The following is an 18,937-nucleotide window of genomic DNA, read 5'->3' on the forward strand; positions in this document are numbered from 1 at the left end:
ACCTGGGTTTCATTTAACCCTTGGAAACAGATAATAAATATTTTAAACTAGAATGTGTGATAACTTGTTACACAGCAGGAGTTAACTAAGACACATAATGAGAAAACCCTGCTTGTATGATCTGTGATGCCTGGAACTGCTGTATCCATCCTGCTAAACCGACCTGAGGATAAAGCCAACATCAAGGGTAGCAGTGCCAAGAGGGAGAGAACCTAGATCTTCAGGAACATCAGTGAATTAACCGACCCCAAAAGCAGTTCTTACCTCTAGACAACTCTCCTTGTTTAAGCTGGTGGGGTTGGATTTTCTGCTATGCGTGGCCAAAAGCTTCCAAACATACAATAAATATATAGATGTATTTCCATTGTGAACTACGATGAAGGCAATGAATTCGATGAAAGGACAGGCAGCAACGGAGAGACCAACTTAGAGAAAGTGTCCTCTAAAGATGCAGCAATTAAAGTGACCTGAAGGATGAAGAGGAATCAGCCATGTGAAAAAGAAAAAGCAGGGAGAAGAGCTGCAGGTAGAGAAGTCAGTACATAGGGACCCCTGAAGGAGTGGCGGGTGCAGGTCATTGTTGCTGGGGCATAGAGATTAATGGGGAGCACTGGGTGGGGAAGGAGAGGTAAGAGGGGCCAAGTCACAGGTGTTGGCGATGAGGAGGGGTAGGGAAGAGACTAAGCTTCTAGGCTCCCTCCATGGCAACAGCTCCTTTGCATAGCCTCCCAACCCCCAGCCAAGGCAGAGGCATCATTTCCCTGAAGGCAGTATCCTCTGAACACTCTGCAGGGGAATCATTCATTCAATACATTATGGAGCACCAGCTAAGCACCAGAGGAATATGATGGTGACCAAAAACCAGATGTGGAAGCTCCTGGAGCTTCCTAGTGGGGAACCACACATAGGTTTGTGTGGTTATTTGGGCATTAGCCAAATAACCACACAAACCTATGTAGAAATAAAAAATGTGGTCAGTGCTATGAAGGTGGACTATAGGGAGCAACAAAAGCATCCCTCATGGGAACCCGAGTTGGGGGTCAGATAAGCTATCCCTGTATAAAGGGTGCTTAACATGAGATCGGATGGGGAGTAGGTGTTGATGGGGCAAAGTTAGGAACATGGAGAAAGGAGAGGAGAGAGATGCACTTTCCAGAGAAGGGGAAAACGTGCAAAGGCCCCGCATAAAAAGGAGGTGTGTTCGTGTATCTGGAGATTGTAAACAGATTTGAAGGAGTCTGTTTTCACTCACCGCTGAATCCTCAGTGCCTGGTATAATGGGCACTCAGTATTTGTTGAATTAAGAAAGGTCCGTTGAGAAGGTGGAGTTTGGCACGAGGTGAGCCAGACCGTTCAAGGCCTTGTAAGGCTGTGTCAGGAGTTTGGATTTTATTCCAAGGGTCATGAGAAGCCACTGAAGGCTATTAGAAAGGGAGTTGGAAGTGTGACATAGTCAGACTGGCATTTTTATTAGACCACTCTGGGAGCTGAGTGGGAAACCAGTAAGGACTTGATTATAAACTGGGAGACCAGTGAAGACTTACTGAGGTCCAGACAGGAGATGATAGAGGCTCAGGCACAAAAATGGAGATGGCGAGCAGAGAGCAACATTAACTTATGTATTCAAGGAATACTGAGCACCTACTCTGTGCCAGGCGCATAGATGCTGGAGATTTTCAAGTGAGCAAAAATTGACGGGGTCCTTAACCTCACGGAGCTTGGAGGCGATTGGAAGAAACAGACATTAATTAAATAATGTTACAAACAAATGCACAATTACGAGTACGGTCGTCACCCCTTATGTGCAGGGGATACGTTCCAAGAGCCCCGGTGGATGCATGAAACCGCGGGTAGTACCGAACCCTATCTAAACTATGTTTTCCCTATACATACATACCTATCATAAAAGTATAAATTAGGCACAGTAAGAGATAAACAATAATAAAAGAGCGATTATAATAATATACCTTAATAAAAGTTATGTGAATGTGGTCTCAGCAAACTCACACGAATTTATCTTTCCTTCACAACATCATGGACAGAAGATTCTTATCGTAGATCTCAGCAACCTCAGCATGATTTTTTTTCTTTTCTGATTAAGTCAGGAACTTCCACCTTTTCACTTAAAGGAAGCACTTTACGGCTTCTCTTTGACATATCCAAATTGCCAGCATTACTACATTTGTGCTTTGGATCCATTAAGTAACATAAGGGTTACTTCAACACAGGCACTGAGAGACAGGAGATCTAACCAAGACCGCTACTAAGTGACTAATGGGCAGGTAGCACATACAACGAGGATATGCTGGACAAAGGGAAGATTCATATTGGGCTAGACAGAGCAGAACAGTGAGAGTTCATGACGCTACTCAGAATGGCATGCATTTTAAAACTCATGAATTGTTATTTCTGGAATTTTCCACTTAATATTTTTGGAACACAGATGACCGTGGGTAACTGAAACTGTGGAAAGCAAAGCTGTAAATAAGGGAGTACTATTGTATAACAAATATATAAAGGAGAATTATATGGTGCTAAGAGAGTCAATAATAAGGGATCTGACCTGGTCACGGAGGTTAGGGAGGGTGTCCCTGGGAAAGCAACACTGGAGCCGAGATCTGAAGGAATAGGGGTTAACAAAGCACAAAGGGAACAGCATGTGCAAAGGCCCTGTGACGAGAACAGCAGAGTGCAGTTGGCACTTAGAGAGTGAGAAGGAGGATGCCGGAGGCAAGAAGGACCAGACCGGGGAGGACCCTGTGGGCCTAAGAGTTTGGTCTGGGAAACTATTGAAAGATTTCAGCAGGTGGCCGAGCAATTAATGGTTTGAAAAGATTAGCAGATTACCACCTGAAGAAGGGATTGAAGAAGAGGGGAAGAGCGGTAGTAGGGAGTTCAGACAAGAGCCCCAACTCTGCTCAGAGACGGTGGGCACCTGGTCCAGTAAATGATGGAAACCAAGAGGAAGGAACAGGAGGTGAAAAAATGAACTGGACATAGGGAATGAAAAAGAAAGGACTCAAAGATGATTCCCAGCTTTCTGGTCAAATAATCATAGAGATACTGAGAGAGCGAACTATGACCGAGAGCCAAGTTAGGGGAACAGATATTACCCTTGACCTGGAATAACAATTTTTTCCTACAGGTCTAGCGCTCAAGGGAGGGGTTTGACCCCACAGGCTAGGAGGGAGGAGCCTGAGAGGAAAGTTCTAGGAGGGCTGCAGTGTTCAGGAGCCTGGGACCTCTGGCTTTTCCAAAAAGTCCTGGGGCTGAGTGGCCTTTGGAAGAACTGGCCCAGGATGCAGGGAGGCTGGCCTCCTGGTCTATTTCCAGGTTTCCCGCCGGAGACTTAGGAATGTCCGGTCTGTTCCTGAGCGAGACTGAGGAGAATGGAGGCGGAGGCAGGGGCACTGTGCTCTGGAGAGCCCTCCCTTTCTGTAGCTCTGCCCTTTCCCCAACAGGGCCAGACAAGGCAGGACCAGAGGCAACAAATGCCCTTCTCTCCTCCTCCCTCCATCTCGCTGCCAAACCTCCTGAACTCCAGCTCTCTTACAACACCCTCTGACTCCCCGCCCCCGCACTAACCCTTTCTTTGTCAGGACTCCCCAGCTCCACCAGCGGGCGTTGGTCCTGATGGGCCTCCCTCCGGAGAGCAGTCAGTCCGCCCCTAAGCCTGAGCCTGGCTTTCCCTTGGACGGGCATCTGGCTCCCTCTCCTGGTTAAATTAGCACATGACAAAATAAGCAAGGTCGGAGCTGCACAGACTAGACAAGATGGCTCAGGCGGGGGTACTGGCTGAGAAGTCTGGAAGTGTGTGTGCGACCGGCCAGTTGCCAGGCAATTCCCTTGGTTTCCGTGAGTTAGTGAAAATTAGGACTAGTAATATGGATGAGGCATTTCTTGAACTAACAGAATAAAAAAGTTTTGTTAGTTGCAAGGTCCCCTTCCCATTTTAAAAGGCTTTGACATCCTGGGGCAGCCCAATTCCTCCTGTATGCTATTAGCCCTTTCCCCAGGCCACTTTACTGCCAGATAGCTGTTAGACATATATTCATTTTGAATGTAATTTCTTCATAGCTTGGAATCACTCCAGCTTGCTTTGGGCTCAGTCGGTGTCTCCCACTGTGACACTGCATGTTTCTGAGTTTAAACCGTAGGTTCAGAATAAATAACAATGACACAGTGATTATACAGATGAAGTCACAGAATTAAGTTACTTCAGTTCTAGCATTCTATGTAAACACACGTGCTAATTTAAAATTTACATATATATTATTAAAACACAATTACCGACATTTGGGTTCAAAATTTAAAACAGCGGACACTATAAGGTATACTTTTGTTTGGAAAGTGCAAATTTAATTCTAACATAAAATGTTTTACAAAATTTAAATAATATCTTTAATAAAAATTAGTTATCCTTTTTATTTTCATCCTTTTTTTTTTTTTTAAATTCCTACAGCACCTGGCATTCCTAGGTGGTCTCCCAACCAAGTACTAACCAGGCCGGACCCTGATTAGCTTCTGAGATCAGGCATGTTCAGGGTGGTATGGCCATAGACTATTTTCATCCATTTTTTTATTGCGGTAAAATACACATAACGTAAAGTTTACGATTGAAATCATTTTTAAGTGTGTGGGTTTGTAACATTAAGTATATTCACATTGTTGTGCAATCATCACCAGCATTCATCTCCAGAACTTTTTTATCTTCCTAAACTGAGATTTTGTATCCATTAAGCACTAACTTCCCATCACCTCCTCCACCCAGGCCCTGACAACCACCATTCTACTTTCTGTCTCAATGAGTTTGAGTTCTTAGGTACCTCACGTAAGTGGCATGCATAATATTTGTCCTTTTGTGACAGGCTCATTTCATTTAGCATAATGTCTTCAAGGATCATTCGTATTGTAACATGTCAGAATTCCATTCTTTCTTTAGGCTGAATAACATTTTCTTTATCCATTCATCTGACAGTGGACATTTAGATTGTTTCAACCTTTGACTATTGTGAATAATGCTGCCATGAACTTGAGTATACTGTCTGTTCCAGTCCCTGCTGTCAATTCTTTTGGATATATACCCAGAAGTGGAATTGCTGGATTATATGTTAATTCTGTTTAATATTTTTAAGAACTGCCATATTACACTGTTTTCCAAAGAAGCAGTACAATTTACATTCCCAACAAAAATGCACAAGAGTTTTGATTTTTCAGCATCATTGCCAACACCATTTTTTTTTTCTATAGTAGTTATCCTAACGGGTATGAGGTAATATCTCATTGTAGTTTTGACTTGCATTTTCCTAATGATTAGCGATGCTGAGCATCTTTTTATTTGCTTATGTGCCATTTGTATATCTTCTTTGGGGAAATAACTACTCAAGTCCTTTTTGCCCATTTATTGAGTTGTATTTTTGTTGTTGAATTTTAGGAGTTCTTCATATAGTCTGGATATTAGTCATTTATCAGATATATGATGTACAAATATTTTCTACCATTCAATGTGTTGTCTTTTCACTCCGCTGATAGTGTCTGATGCACAAAAATATTTAATTTTAATGAAATCAAATTCATCTATTTTTTTCTTTTGTTGCTTGTGCTTTTGGTGTCATAAGCATGAAATCATTGCCAGATTCAATGTCATGATGAAGCTTTTCCCCTGTTTTCTACTAAGAGTTTATACTTTTAGCTCTTCTGTTTAGGTGTTTGATCCATTTCAAGTTTGTTTGTTTATTTGTTTGTTTTTTACATGGCAATTAATTTAAAAAATTGAAAACACTAACCAGGTCAGAGAAAACTTATCCAAGAGCAGGATTCAGGCCCTGGGCCATGAGTTTGCAACGCTGACTTCAGATGCTAGTCTTCCTCAGGGCTGATTATCTGCCCCTCTCTCTCACAGTTCTGAAGTTGATCTCATCCACTACTGGGGCTTAAAGCACTAACTACGTGAGGGGCTGTACAGCGTGGTTAAGAGCATGGATCCTGACGCTAGACAGCTGGGGTTCAAATTCTGGCTCTGAAGTGACGGCACCTACCTCATAGGGTTGTTGTGAAGGACTGATAAGTTAATGTAGGTAAAGAACTTAGAAAAGTGTATTACCTTTAGTAAGTACTCAATAGAGGCTGAGTAGCATTTTTATTGTTATCTTTATGCTGATGGCTCCCAAATAAGAATCTCCAGTCCAGACTTCTTTCCTGAAGTTGACAGCCTGTATATCTATCCGCTGGACATCTTGCAAGTACCACCAATTCAACAAGTCCAAACTGGACTCAGAAACTATCCCAAGGAATATTACCAGGATCCACCAGTCTCTCACGTGATCCCTGCAAAATCACTTTTCACACTGCCTCACCTCTGAGATATCTGTCTCTCACTCTGTCCCCAGTGCCTGCATACCTGCCCAGGCTCCCATCATTTCTGCTATCCTGGAAGGAACAACAAGGTTGTCTCCTCCAATCTAGATTCTGCCCAACAGCCACAACCCTGCCCACACACTCTCCTGCCAAGTCCCTCTCAGGTCTTCTCATCACTCGCAGGATAAGATGCATGCTCTGTAGGGTGGCTTCCGGGGGCTTCTCACCCTGTGGCTCTCACACTCTTCCTCTCTTTGGCGTTCTCACCACCCTGGACTTATGACTCTTTTCCATGTCTCTGGGCCTTTGCATGAACTGTTTCCTTGGCCTGGGACACTCTCCCCTGCCTATGATAGCTGTTCAAATGTTAGTATCACTTCTCCCAGGAGGCTTTTTTTGATCCTGAGCTTTCTACCTACTCTAGCACAACTAGGCTTTATTGTAACTATTTGTCTATTAAATGCTTCTCTGCCAGCACCTGAGTCACAAGAGCAGAAACATTTCAGTTTGTTCACTGTGTCCTGCCTAGCTAGCCCCCAGTGGCTGGCACACAGTAGATGCTATCTGTGTGCAATAAATGTCTGCCAGAGAGAAATACGAACAAGAGCCTGGAAGCCAGAACAGGTGGGGGAGTGAGAGAGACTAATAGGCAGGTGGTGTTTCTGTGGAGCCGTGTGAGGCAGGCAGGGGTGTTGCCAAGTGTCCTGGAAGCTGGACGAGAGTCAGGCGTGGAGTGCTTCATATCCTAGTTAGCCGGGGGGTTTGTTCTTTTTCCCAGGGTATGGAAAACCACAGGAGGGTTTTAAGTTGGGAGGTAACATGATTGGAGGTAAAATACCAGCCAGCCACAGTGTGGAGGCAGGTGGGCAAGATTGGAGACAGGAAGACAGTTATGAAGCTGTGGCAATAAAATGTCTCCAAAAGGAAACACAGAAAAGCCGAGAAGGGAACTGGGTGGCCAAGGGACAGAGGCAGAAGAAGCATTTCATTGCATGGTAACATGTACCTATGGAATTTTAAATCATGTGACCATTTTATTTGGTAAAAATATCCTTTTTAAATAGTGAACAAAAGGATATGTTGCAATAATCTAGGCAAATATAAAGTCTACATTCTTTTTTTGTGGTACACGAATGCTGACTCTTTAAAGAAAATAGTCTACGGCCATGCCACCCTGAATGTGACAGATCTCATCCGATCTCGGAAACTAAGCAGGGTCGGGCCTGGTTACTAACTTGGATGGGAGACTACCTAGGAAGACTGGGTGCTGTAGGTGTTTAAAAAATAAATAAAATAAAATAAAAAGGTATATAAAAGTAAAAATAATAAAAAGAATCCCCTGAAGTTCTCTTTATCCAAAAGTGAGCTGTGATAGAAAGACTCTGTTTTCCCGCCTAAAATACCGGAAGATAATCTGGGTGAGGGCTTGGCGTGAAGCTTATCCCCTGGTGAGGTTGCTGGATTTTATAAATCAAAACACAAGACCCCTGTTAAAGTAGAATTTCAGATAAATGATGAATAATTATTTAGTAGACATATGTTCTAAATATAGCATGGGACATACTTATATTTAAAAGGTGTTTGTTGTTACCTGGGCAGCGTATATTTTATCTGCCATCCCTATGCCCTGGCCTTTCTCCTCCCTCTGCCTATACTACTGGTCCTTTCCCTAATTTTTATTTAACATCTTCGTTTAAATAGTTTTTACTTTAAAAGCCACTCGAATTTGTTTTAAAAATTGCCACAGGACTTTTCCTGCAGAGTCCCTGGCCTCGCACAGCGCACACCCTGGGCCCTGCTGGCCCCGGCACATAGCAGCCTAGGCCTCTGGGGGTCTGCCAGGTGAGGTGAGTGGGACGGGCAGGGCAAGTGGCGCTGGCAGCAGGCACTGAGGGCAAGTCCTGGATCCTGGTGACAGGCATTGGTAATTGAGCCTGGATGCTGAGCAAAAGAGGCCATGTCCTGGCTCTGAGAGCTCAGCACTTTGGTCTTGGAAACCAGGGTCAGGGCAGAGGCCACTGGTTACTAGGCAGAGGGTTCTGGCCTCAACGGTAGTCATGAGCCTGGTGTCACTGCCCAGGGTGGGGCTGGGGGTGAGCAGCTGTCCAGCCCCCAGTTTTGTAACAGCTGCTGGACTAGGCTAGAAGAGAAGTGTAAAAAGCCGGGGGTGAGGGGGGAAGGAAAGGGTCTGTGGGGCAGGGCGCAGCCACTTGGGCAGGCTGACTTTGGTCCTGGAACTTGGGAACAAGAGGAAGAGAAAAGGCTGGAGCATCCGGCTTCTTGGAGGCAGGAAGTGGGGCCATAGGGTCAAAGGTGGGGATGTCCCGTCTTTGTACTCTCCCCTTCACCAACTTCCTGGCCCAGCTCCCAGGCCAAGGCAGCTGGAGTGATTAGTGTGGGCCGAGCGAGGACGAATGCCAAAGGTTTGTCTCCTGTCTCAGAACACAAGGATCCAGCCAGAGCAGATGGCGTGACTTAGAGTGAGAAAAAGAGACCAAGAGATAAACAGAGATAAATGGGGATAGCACCAGAGACAGACGGGAGAAGCAGGGCAAGACACAGAATGAGAGACCAAATGACCCATACAGAGAAATGGGTGCCCTGGAGGAGGAAGGGATAAGCAGCCAAGGGCAGGCAGACTTTTTCTTTATTTCTTCCTAGACCTCAACCCTTATGAATTTCTCCCCATTGTATCTCCTATCCCAAGGTTTCTCAACCTCAGCACTATTGATAATTCTTTGTTGCGGGGGAGGTGTTAGGATAATTCTTTGATGGGGGAGGGGTTTGCTGTCTCAGGCTTTATAGGATGTTCAGTAGCATCCTTGGCCTCTGCCCACCAGATGCCAACAGCACCTTTCCTCCCAAAAATGTCTCTAGACATTGCCAAATGTTCCCTGGGGAGGAATTGCCTCCAACTGGCAACCTTCCCTGATCACAAGTAGATTCATGTGCTTGAGAAAAGTCAACTCCTGGTTCATCCCCCAGGCCTTGTGCATCTCCTTGCACCCAGTATGGCTTCAACTGCCCTGACTCAGAAGCTAGGGAACCTGGAAGAGTTGTTGAGACTAAGAAGGGGTCTAAGGGTCTGCTGAAGCAGCAGTGAACAAAGCCCCTGCCCTCATGGCGTTTCTGGTCTGATTCCATCCAGAAGGCACCACAGATGTGTTTTGGTGTGGATTCTAGTCTCTAAGGGAGGGAGAGATGAGCTCCCAAATATTTCTGAACTAGGTATTACCCATAATACTCAGATGTAAGACTTGTCACATTTATTTATTTTTCTAAATCACATTATCTGCTCCAACCCCCCCCCCCTTCAAAATTCAATCACAGTCATTTTTGGGAATTCTCTACCCAGTGGTGTAAATGTTCACAAATCACTTGGGGAGGGTTGCTAGGGAGAGACTTGATTTGTAGCATTTGCCAACTTCCATGGTGTAAATACTCCCACTAGGGCCAATTTCAAGCTGCCAAATGACCTCACTGACAGTGTTGCTAGGAAAACTACACCATTATGTAGTATTTCCACCATAAAGATGTGACTAATCCCAAGAGCACAGATAATACCAAAATATAGTAAAATAGTTAGGAAGTGATGCGCTTTGAATATTATTACCTTTGAATACACACTTTATTTAATTTTAAGTTTATATAATTTAATTTCCAGTAATGCCCCACCCCTCTGAAGCACCATGTATAATTCCTGAGGGTTTCTCTAGTCTAGTATAACATTCAGGGGAAGATTCTGATCATCAATCAACTGTGATCTATCCTCATGGATCCGTGTGGCTTAGCCACAGTGGTCTTTTTCTGTGACTCTCAAACCGCTACTCTTAGCATTCAGACACCCATCCTGTCCCCCCCAAAGAGCAGCTCTGGAGGCCCCTCGAAGCTCCTGGGAGATGTGTATGGGCGTGATACAAAGTTGCTATTACTCATGGAAATACAATAGCAGTAGCAAAGATACCCAGACGGGGTTTGCTCTCAGGCTTGGGAAAGCTCTCTAAGCTTTCTCAGTTGGGCCCGCTCCGCCCCTGAGCCTTGTAGCCCTGTGCTCTGGAATGTCTCCGAGAGCCCGCCTTCGAAAACAAAAGCCCTGGCTGGGGGATGTCTTTTGGTGCCTGGCAACCTCTGCTTTTGGCCTGGCAACCCCAAAGCCTTTAACAGGCTCTGTCCTCATCCCCAGGAGAAAAGAAGGAAACACACCCACAGCAAGGAGACCAAAATACAAATACAATCCCAGTGTTTCTCAGCAGCACAGTCTGACCATTGTGGTGACAACAACCCGCTGAGACACTGAACTATACAGAAGGAAAAAGAGAGATTCAAGTTAGACTTCAGGAAAGACTTCCAGATCTAGCTGGAGAGAATTAAGCACAACACTGTGAGGGTGAGTAGCCTTCCACCCAGGCTGCTGCAGTGACCACTCAAAGCTGACCCCCTAACTTCCTCTGATGGCTCCCTAACTGTCTCAGGCTGAAGTCATATTAAGAGCTGAGTGGCTGGACCTAGTAAGATAGGAGTTGTTCTCTTTTACAGATAAGAAAACTCAGGCTCAGAGAGGGTAAGTCACTTGCCTGAAGGCACACAGCTAAAGTAGTCATGGCTGAATATGAACTTATCTATCTCCAAAGCCTGTGTTCTTCGCACTGTGTGAGCCCACCTCTCATCCACACCTGACCCAAATCTACCTCTGTAGCATCCCTCTGCCACCACCTTCCATATAGGAGCCAGGGAAAGGAGAAGAAGTATAAATTTATGGATGACTTGCAAAACAACTTTGTGTTAGCTATTTCTGGTCAGACCATAAGAATATTTTTAAGCTTAGTGTTATTGAACTTTTTCTCCCTAAGCAAGATAAAGAGTTTCTCAACCTTGGCACTATTGATATTTTGGGTAGGATTATTTTTTGTCGTGGGAGCCATTCGTGCATTGTAGGATGTATAGCAGCGTCCCTGGCCTCTCTCTGCTCACCAGATGTCGGTAGCACCCCCAACTCCTCCCCCTTCTCCCTTCCCAGGTCCTGACAAACAAAAGTGTCTCTAGACATTGCCCAAAGTCCTCTGTGGGATCAAATTGCCCCCTGTTGAGAACCCCTGAGTTAGATCAAAGATAAAAAAGTAGCTGTTTCAGAGAAGAAGGTCTTAGGAGTAAGTAAAATGTCAGTGAAGAATAAGTCCCCTGCTCTGAAGTAATTTGGGAAGTTAGATCAGTGAGGTCCAGGCTTGTGCTTCTGATGCAAAAAAGGGTGGGGGAGGCTAGATCTCAGGCCTAAATCCTAGTCTGGAGCAGGGCCTGTGGTGATCCTCAGAGGTCTGACTAGGAATAACTGACTTTTCTGGGACCCAGCACTATCAAATCAGAGACCAAGAGGGTCAGTGATGTTGCATCTTTTGGCACCCCTAAAAGGGATGATGCCTCAACTGTAGGAGGAACTTACTCAGAGCCAAGGGCGGAGAAAGAGTAGTTGACTGGTGCTTAGTGTCACATCCTGCTTTTCCTGGGACCTATTTTGTAGCCTCTTTTCCTTCTGTAAGTGTCTGGTATTGAGTGCTCAGTCTCAATTGACCTGTCCCCATGAGTAGACTGAGGAGAACTGAAGTGAAGCCCTGCCCTCTGGTTTGCTCCGAGATACGTGTGTGCACTGATGTGGGGCGGGGGGTTGGGTGGGGGGGCGTCATTCAGAACAGTTCAAGGGCCCTTGGGGGAACACAGTATTCCCTTAAATGAACCTTTCACATCTCCACACCTTTGCACTTTCCTGCAACACTCCTCTCCTCCTTCAAGAACCAGCTCAAATGCTTCATCTTTGGGAAGCCTTCCCCGCCCCTCTGAGCCTATTGGTCACTGGAGACCTTGAGAAGAGGGTTTGTATCCTATCTCATTTGTAAATTTTCTATCCCTTCTTATTTCATAAATGGAGCAGGAATTCAATCAAGATCTGAATTAATTTATATCATTTATATTGAGAACTTCTGTGCCAGGAGAATACAGAGGACACAGGACATGATACACAGTCTAGTTCAGTAAGAAAAACCAATGAATGGAAATTAGTACAAATGCTAGCGTTAGGGTTTGAAGATGATACTTAGATCCCACACCCATCCCCAACCCCTCCCAAATTCAGACCACTTATTACCTTGACTAGAATGGGTGGTTTGGGTCTCCTGCAAAGCAGATATGGAAGTGAAGGTACTTTGGTTGATCTGAGCAATAGCAAAGGTAACTGCTCCTCTTTTCCACAGGTGGCCCTTTTGATGGTCACACACTGGTGCTGAGCCTGGTCTGTTCTGATCTCCGTTACCATTTTCCTTCCTGCCCTGAGAATCTCCTGTACACAGTAGATAGCTCTATCAGCTACTTTCTGTTAGTCATGAGTGACAGAAGCCCAACTCAAATGATTTCATTTATCGGCTTATGCATGAAAGAACCCAGAGGAGCTGCTAACTTCAGGCATGGCTAAATCAAGGGTTTAACTGGCATTGCTGGGAATTTCTTTTTCAACTCATGGCTCTGCTTTCCAACTATGTTAGGTCTTGTTCTCAGGAAGCCTCTCCCTAGTAGTGGTAAAAATGACCATTAACAAGTGCAGGCTGCTACTCTTCTGGTTTAGCAACCTCAAAAGAAAGTGAGAGTCCTTTTCACAGTGTTCTACCATAGGTCTCAGGCTGATGCTCATTCTCTCCACTTGCCTGGTTTGAGCCATCTGCCAATCACTGTGGCCAAAGGAATGAAATGTGCTCATCAGCCAGAGTCACTTGCTCACCCTGGAGCCAGAGTTGGGGAGGGAAGGCTTCTCAAAAGATTATCAGAGTGCTGCTACCAAAGAGGGGCAGAGGAACAGAAGGATGCTGAGCAGGCACAGCAACAGATGACCACTCTGTTTGTTCCCAGATTAGTGGAGGAATGGATGTGCAGAAATTGCAACAAGGGAAGGGAGAATCTGACAAATGCAGAGGAGACCTGGGTTTCTTCCGAGGGAGCAGGAGTCCGTGCTGACAAGATAAGCCTTTGACAGGTTGGGCCACTGGTGAGGAGGGGCATGAGCTGGCGTGAGGAGACAGGAAGCCCAGAGTATGGTCAAGAATAGCACACACGACAGGAGCATTATGTATGAAGGAGCTGAGGCTGATGAGGTCATGGAGGACAGATGGGGGAAGGTCTTGAGCTTACCTTTCATCCCTATGCAAATGGAGAACCTTTGAAAGAGAAGGTGAATCTATGGCCATGTCACCCTGAACACACCTGATCCCATGTGATCTCGGAAGCTAAGCAGGGTCATGCCTGGTTAGTACTTGGATGGGAGACCACCTAGGAAGACCGGGTGCTGTAGGTACAAAAAAGAAAAAAAAAGAAAAGAAAAGAAAGTGAAGGTGAAACTGGAGAGATTGTCAGAAGTTAGACCATGTGGGGCCTTGTAGATCACATTGGGGATTTAGGGTTTGAACCTGAGAGCTCTGGAGTTAGGAAACAACATATTCAAAGTTGTACTTGAGAGATAACCCTCTGACTACCTTCCCAAGGATGGCCTGGATGGAAAAAGGCAAGAAGTCAGGAGGCCAGGGAAGAGTTCTTAATCATAGCCAACACTTGCATACCCCTTACTCTGGTTCAGGCATTGTTCTAACATGCTAAGACATAGGAGGGCCTGAAACAGAGTGGTAGGAAATTCAACAGATGTTCTGGGGGCAGAAAACATTGGACTTTGTGACTGATGCCATATGGTAGATGAGGTAGAAAGAGGAAGCCAGAATTCCTCTGAGATTTTGGTAGATCAGAAGGCTAGAAGAACTCCTATTAGAAAAAGAGAAAGAACAAAGGAAAAACCCTACACATTTACTGCTGCCAATTCTGTGCCTAGCCCACTGTCAGGCCGTAGGAAGAAAAGAACAAGCTAGTTGTTGCTATCTAGGAGATGGCTCTCAGCAGGCAACACAGACCTGTAATGGATGATTTTAGTACATTGTGATGAGTGTGGGGAGATTTGCACAAGCAGAGTAGAGTAGGGAGGCAGCAATAGTACTTCCATCCACATAGCTGCTCGACCCAGAAACCTGGGCGTCTACCTTGACTCCTCCCTCCCTTATTCATCACCAAGACCTGTAGATTTGATCTCCTAAATATCTTTGATCATCTTTTCAATCCACCAACTTTTCTTCATTCCCACTGAGAACACACTAGATTAAGCCACTGTGTCTTCTCATTTGGACTTCTATAACTTCCTAATTGGTCTCTCCATTTTTATTCTGGTTTGCCCTAATCCATTCTCACATTGTATCAGAATAATCCTTTAAAAAAGGAAATCTGAATCCCTTTCCTGCTTACAAACCTTTCAGTTGCTTCTCATTGCTCTCAGAGTTAAGATTTAATATCCTCAACCTGGACTATCAGACCTACAAGAATCTGGCTCCTTACTACCTCACCAGGCTCCTGTGCTTTAGTTCTCATTACACTCCAGAGTCAATGGTGGGCCTAACAGTATTTAGGATGTGCCAGGTTCCTTCAGGCCACATGGCTTTCCCATGTGTCGTTCTTCGCACCTGGAATGCTCTTCCCCAATTCTTGGCTTGATTAAACTACAAGTTTATGGGTCACTTACTCAGGGCAACCTCCTCTGACTTTCTAGCCTAAGTCAGGACCTCCAGATTCTATTCCAAGAGTCAGCAAACTTCTGTAAAGCACAGATAGTAAATATTTTAAGCTTTGTAGGTCATACAGTATCGCAACTACTTACCTCTGTGTCATAACAGCCACAGATAATACATAAACTAATTTATGGATGCTGAAATTTGCATTTTATATATATTTTTTGTGTCATGAAATATTACTCTTCTTTTGAATTTTTCCCCCAGTCATTTAAAAACATAAAAGCAATTTCTAGCTCTAGCCATACAAAGACATTAGCCCGTAGACTGTAGTTTGTGACTCCTGTTCTATGTTGTCACAGTATATACCATATACTTTGTGTGGCACTTATCACAGTGATAATTAATTATGCATGTGATAGACTTCGTAATGTTGTCTTTCCAGTTGGAAGTAAGCTCTTGTGAAAGCAGGGACCACATTTGTTTTATTTACTATTTTCCTCCTGGGCTTCTAGTACAGGGCCTTGCCCACAGTAGGTGTTCAATATGTGAATGGAGTAGTAAGGTGTTCTCTTCCTTGAGAGGAACTCAAAGCTTAGTGGAGAACACAGACATGAGAACAATTAACTACACAATTAACTAGGTAAAGCTGTATTGAAAGGAAGAAAAGTTCAATTTTTGACAGGTTTAGTTTGAGATAGATACCAGTGGGAACTTAGGGGATGGTGATTCTCAAACATCTGGGACTATGAGTTGATACTAAGATGTAGATAAGGGAGTTAAATGCATAGAACAGATGTACAAAGCCACCTGAGTATGACAAAGGGAGAGGTCACTCAGGGAAAGAATCTGAATGAGGAGAGGAGCAGAAGGCTGGTACTGTGGGATAACTTTCTGAGCCAGGGAAGTGAGAGAGGTGTGAGAGAAGAAGAGATCCAGCATAGAGTATTTTAGAAAATCAGAGGAATGATTGTGTTATGTCGTTAACCTCTGTGTTCATAGATTTTGCACCGGGCGTGACATGTAGTAGACACTGAGAAAAACCTGCGAATTGAAAATTAAATTGAATCAGAACCTTGCAAGAAGCTCTAAACAGCATGCAGCCCACAGTAAGAGCTCAAAGGAAAAAGAAAACATAAGCAGTGTGGAAGGAATGTTGCTGAGGCCAGTAAAGGTAAGGACTGATATGCAAGGGATCTGACACTTGAGTTGATCCTGGTAAGGTTCTCCCGCAGGAATCAGTAGATTCCTTCAATATATATTCATATCTACTTTGTTTACTTTGCCTTGGGAATGCAGAAGTCCATCAGAACTAATCTCTGTTCTCAAAGAGCTCACAGTCTGGTGGGGAAGACAAACACAGGCCCTGATAATTACAGAACAAAATTCAAAGGTACTGTAAGAGTACGGGAAGGAGCCAGAAAAATTGGAAGGCTTCGCGGAAGAGGGGACATCTGAACTCAGTATTTAAAGGTTCGAGTCACTAGGGCAGGAATTCCAGCAAAAATTAGCTTATGCAAAACCCTGATAAATGTAGTGATTTGCAAACTTGTTTGTGCCTAAGAATCTTTGGAGGAGTCTGTTTCTAATGCAGATTACAAGGCTACACTCCAGGAAACTTCCGGTTCAATAGGTGAGTGGCATCCATTTTAACAAACTTCTCAGGACACTTTCGTAGTTTCCGTGTTCCCATGGTCATGGAAGGCGGGAATGGGGGTGGGAGACGAGGAGGTGGGAGATGAGGCTAGAGAGATCTTTGCCCAACCGGGGTCCGGGATCTTCGAAGTCAAACTATCACAATAAAAACAACTCCATTTGAGTCGCGCTTTCAGTGTACTAGACGACTTCATGTGCCTTTGTCCGAACCTCACAACAAGTCTGTGGGGTAGAAATTACAAGTCTCAATTCATCGGGGAGGAAACAGGCTGAGAAAGGGGAGATAATATGCTCAAGGTCATAAAGCGAGAGGTGGCCCGTTAGTGACTGAAAGCCAGGAGACCAAATTCTCAGCTCAGAGGCTTTTCGACAGCAAAGGAAGGCCTCGAGTGGGTGGGGCCGAGGCCCTCCCTCCAGGCTGGATCCAAAATGGTGGGGGCAGTGGCGTCAGCAACGCTTCCGCCCCTTCCGTCCACCTCCCTCCTTCCTCTCCAGGCCACCCAGGCGGGGGAGGGGATGGAACGGCGCAACCCACGTGACTGCCGACAACCTGGCGCGTGACGCAAAGCGGCGGGACCAACGCTCGCCTTTCATTGTGGGAAATGTAGTTTAGAACATCGTCAAGCTGGCGAAGAGAGACGAATTTAGGACTACACTTCCCAGAAGGCAGCGAGGCGACGCCGCCGCTGCCGCCGTCGTAGAGCGGGGACGCGGGGCGCGCTGTCGGGCGGGGGCGAGGTTCGGGCCGGTTGTGCCGTTGCGAGGCTGCGGCTGCGATCGCTCCGGTGGGCCCAGGTGAGTGAGCCCGTCGGATAGGAACCGGAGCAGTTCGACCGACTTCAGCCATTTCATCTTTTACCTTTTCTCCGTGGCGGCTGGGTCAGTGTCTCCAGGCCGGCCTGGCGCGGAGCCGCTTCCCCGCGCCTACCTCCTGGCCTCTTCTGAGCGGGCCCCACTCCCTCCGGCTCCTCCCCCTCTCCTCCCTACTGGGCTTCCCCTCTCTCCGGCCTAGCTCCCGACGCTCAGGGCCGCCTTTTTTCTGAACTTCTACCTTTCTCTTTTTTGTAAGCTGCCGCGGAGCGGCTTCCACCTCCTCCTCCTCATCCCTTCTTTAGTTGTCTGAACCTAATTATTTGGATTTCTCTTTTTCCCGGAACTCTTGAGTGCCCTTCCCCCGCCCCCCACTAGTCTCCGTTGGCCTGGTTCTGTTTTCCCCTAGGGCGCATGTGGCTGGCTGGCAGTAATGTTCGTACCTCTTCCGTTCTTTTCTGTTGTGTGGCCAGAGGAGGCATAGTCCAAGTTTATCTGCCACGGGTACATTTGTGCGCCTTCTTTTATTTCAGTCCCTTAGGCTGGAGAGGCCAACTTGCATTCCAGTGGTGATCGGCGTGTGTTTTGCTTATATGAGGCAATTTTCTTTGCCTCCCTTAGCCCCTAACCAACTTTTATCAGCTGTTCTGTTTGCCTTTCTAAATCTTAGGGAAGGAGCATGGCGGCAGAAGCTGGCGAGTGGCGCCGGTTTCCCAGAAGTTGGAAGCCATCAGTAGTGGTAGTACAGTGTTTACGGGGAGATTGTTAATTGGATTGAAGGAAAAGCTTCAGAGTATGGTAGAACCTTAGGGGAGAGAGCCAGTGAAGCTTCAGGGCACAGCGTAACAGAAGGGTCCTGGAGCCGGCTTGCCTTGGTTCAAATTTTGGTCCTGCCAGCTTTTGATTTTAAGTCAAGGGGCTTCACTTCCAGGTGCCTCAGTTTCTTTATTTGCAAAATAGCGGTAACTGGCCACTTTCTAGGATTATTGTGAAGATTAAATGAGATTAAATTGAAAACTGCTTAGCTCATCTGATGTGTATTAAATACTATTATTATCATTATCACTATCATTTATAGGATTTCTAGATCGTGGGCCCAGATGGAAAAGCATGTATCGCACCAATCTTCTCTTTCAGATGGCCCTTCTTTTTATTTTGTTTATGGGAATACTGTGTGTTGTAGTCTGGTCTGTTATCTAGACAGCCTTAGGTGTGTATCATATAGAAACTTGTTAGAGAGCCAAATATGGCTGCTGCCATGAACAGTTTGTGGAGCACATTGGGCTTAGTTCTTTGCTGGGAATGTTTTGTGAACAAGCGTACACACACTTTAGCAATATCAAAAACAAATTTTTTCTGCAGACGTTTAGGCTCGATTGTATTTTGTAGAAGAGATGAGCTGAAGTTTCTATAAGCTACTATTTAACTTAAAACCTTTATGTCCAATACAAGTCCATCTTTGTTTTTTAAACCTTTACATGAATGAAAGCCCTTCAGTTTTGGAGGCTGTTGTTTTTGGTTTGCAGACTAAG

The 18,937-nt window shown here is 45.3% G+C and overlaps 1 protein-coding gene, 1 non-coding gene and 2 pseudogenes across 4 annotated transcripts in view; 3 read left to right on the forward strand and 1 right to left on the reverse strand.

Moving 5' to 3' along the window:
* Positions 1 to 4,453: 4,453 nt before the first annotated feature.
* Positions 4,454 to 4,562, reverse strand: LOC118605362 (annotated as a pseudogene).
* A 2,951-nt stretch (positions 4,563 to 7,513) lies between these two features.
* Positions 7,514 to 7,633, forward strand: LOC118605034 (annotated as a pseudogene).
* Positions 7,634 to 13,571: 5,938 nt separating this feature from the next.
* On the forward strand, positions 13,572 to 13,690 carry LOC118606728. Its single transcript, XR_004952587.1, has one exon. It is a non-coding gene; the product is annotated as a 5S ribosomal RNA (ribosomal RNA).
* A 3,547-nt stretch (positions 13,691 to 17,237) lies between these two features.
* Positions 17,238 to 18,937, forward strand: part of THRAP3 (thyroid hormone receptor associated protein 3) — a 65,418-nt gene continuing 63,718 nt past the window's right edge. For 2 of the 3 annotated variants that reach the window (XM_036231763.1, XM_016147209.2), the window contains exon 1: positions 17,238 to 17,390. The gene's annotated coding sequence lies outside the window, so the exon portion shown is untranslated. Of the gene's footprint in view, positions 17,391 to 17,451; positions 17,475 to 18,937 lie in introns of those variants that run through there. The other variant, XM_036231767.1, reaches the window with a different exon arrangement.

This window comes from Rousettus aegyptiacus, unplaced genomic scaffold (genome assembly GCF_014176215.1).
Source record: "Rousettus aegyptiacus isolate mRouAeg1 unplaced genomic scaffold, mRouAeg1.p scaffold_m13_p_1, whole genome shotgun sequence".
NCBI lineage: Eukaryota > Metazoa > Chordata > Mammalia > Chiroptera > Pteropodidae > Rousettus > Rousettus aegyptiacus.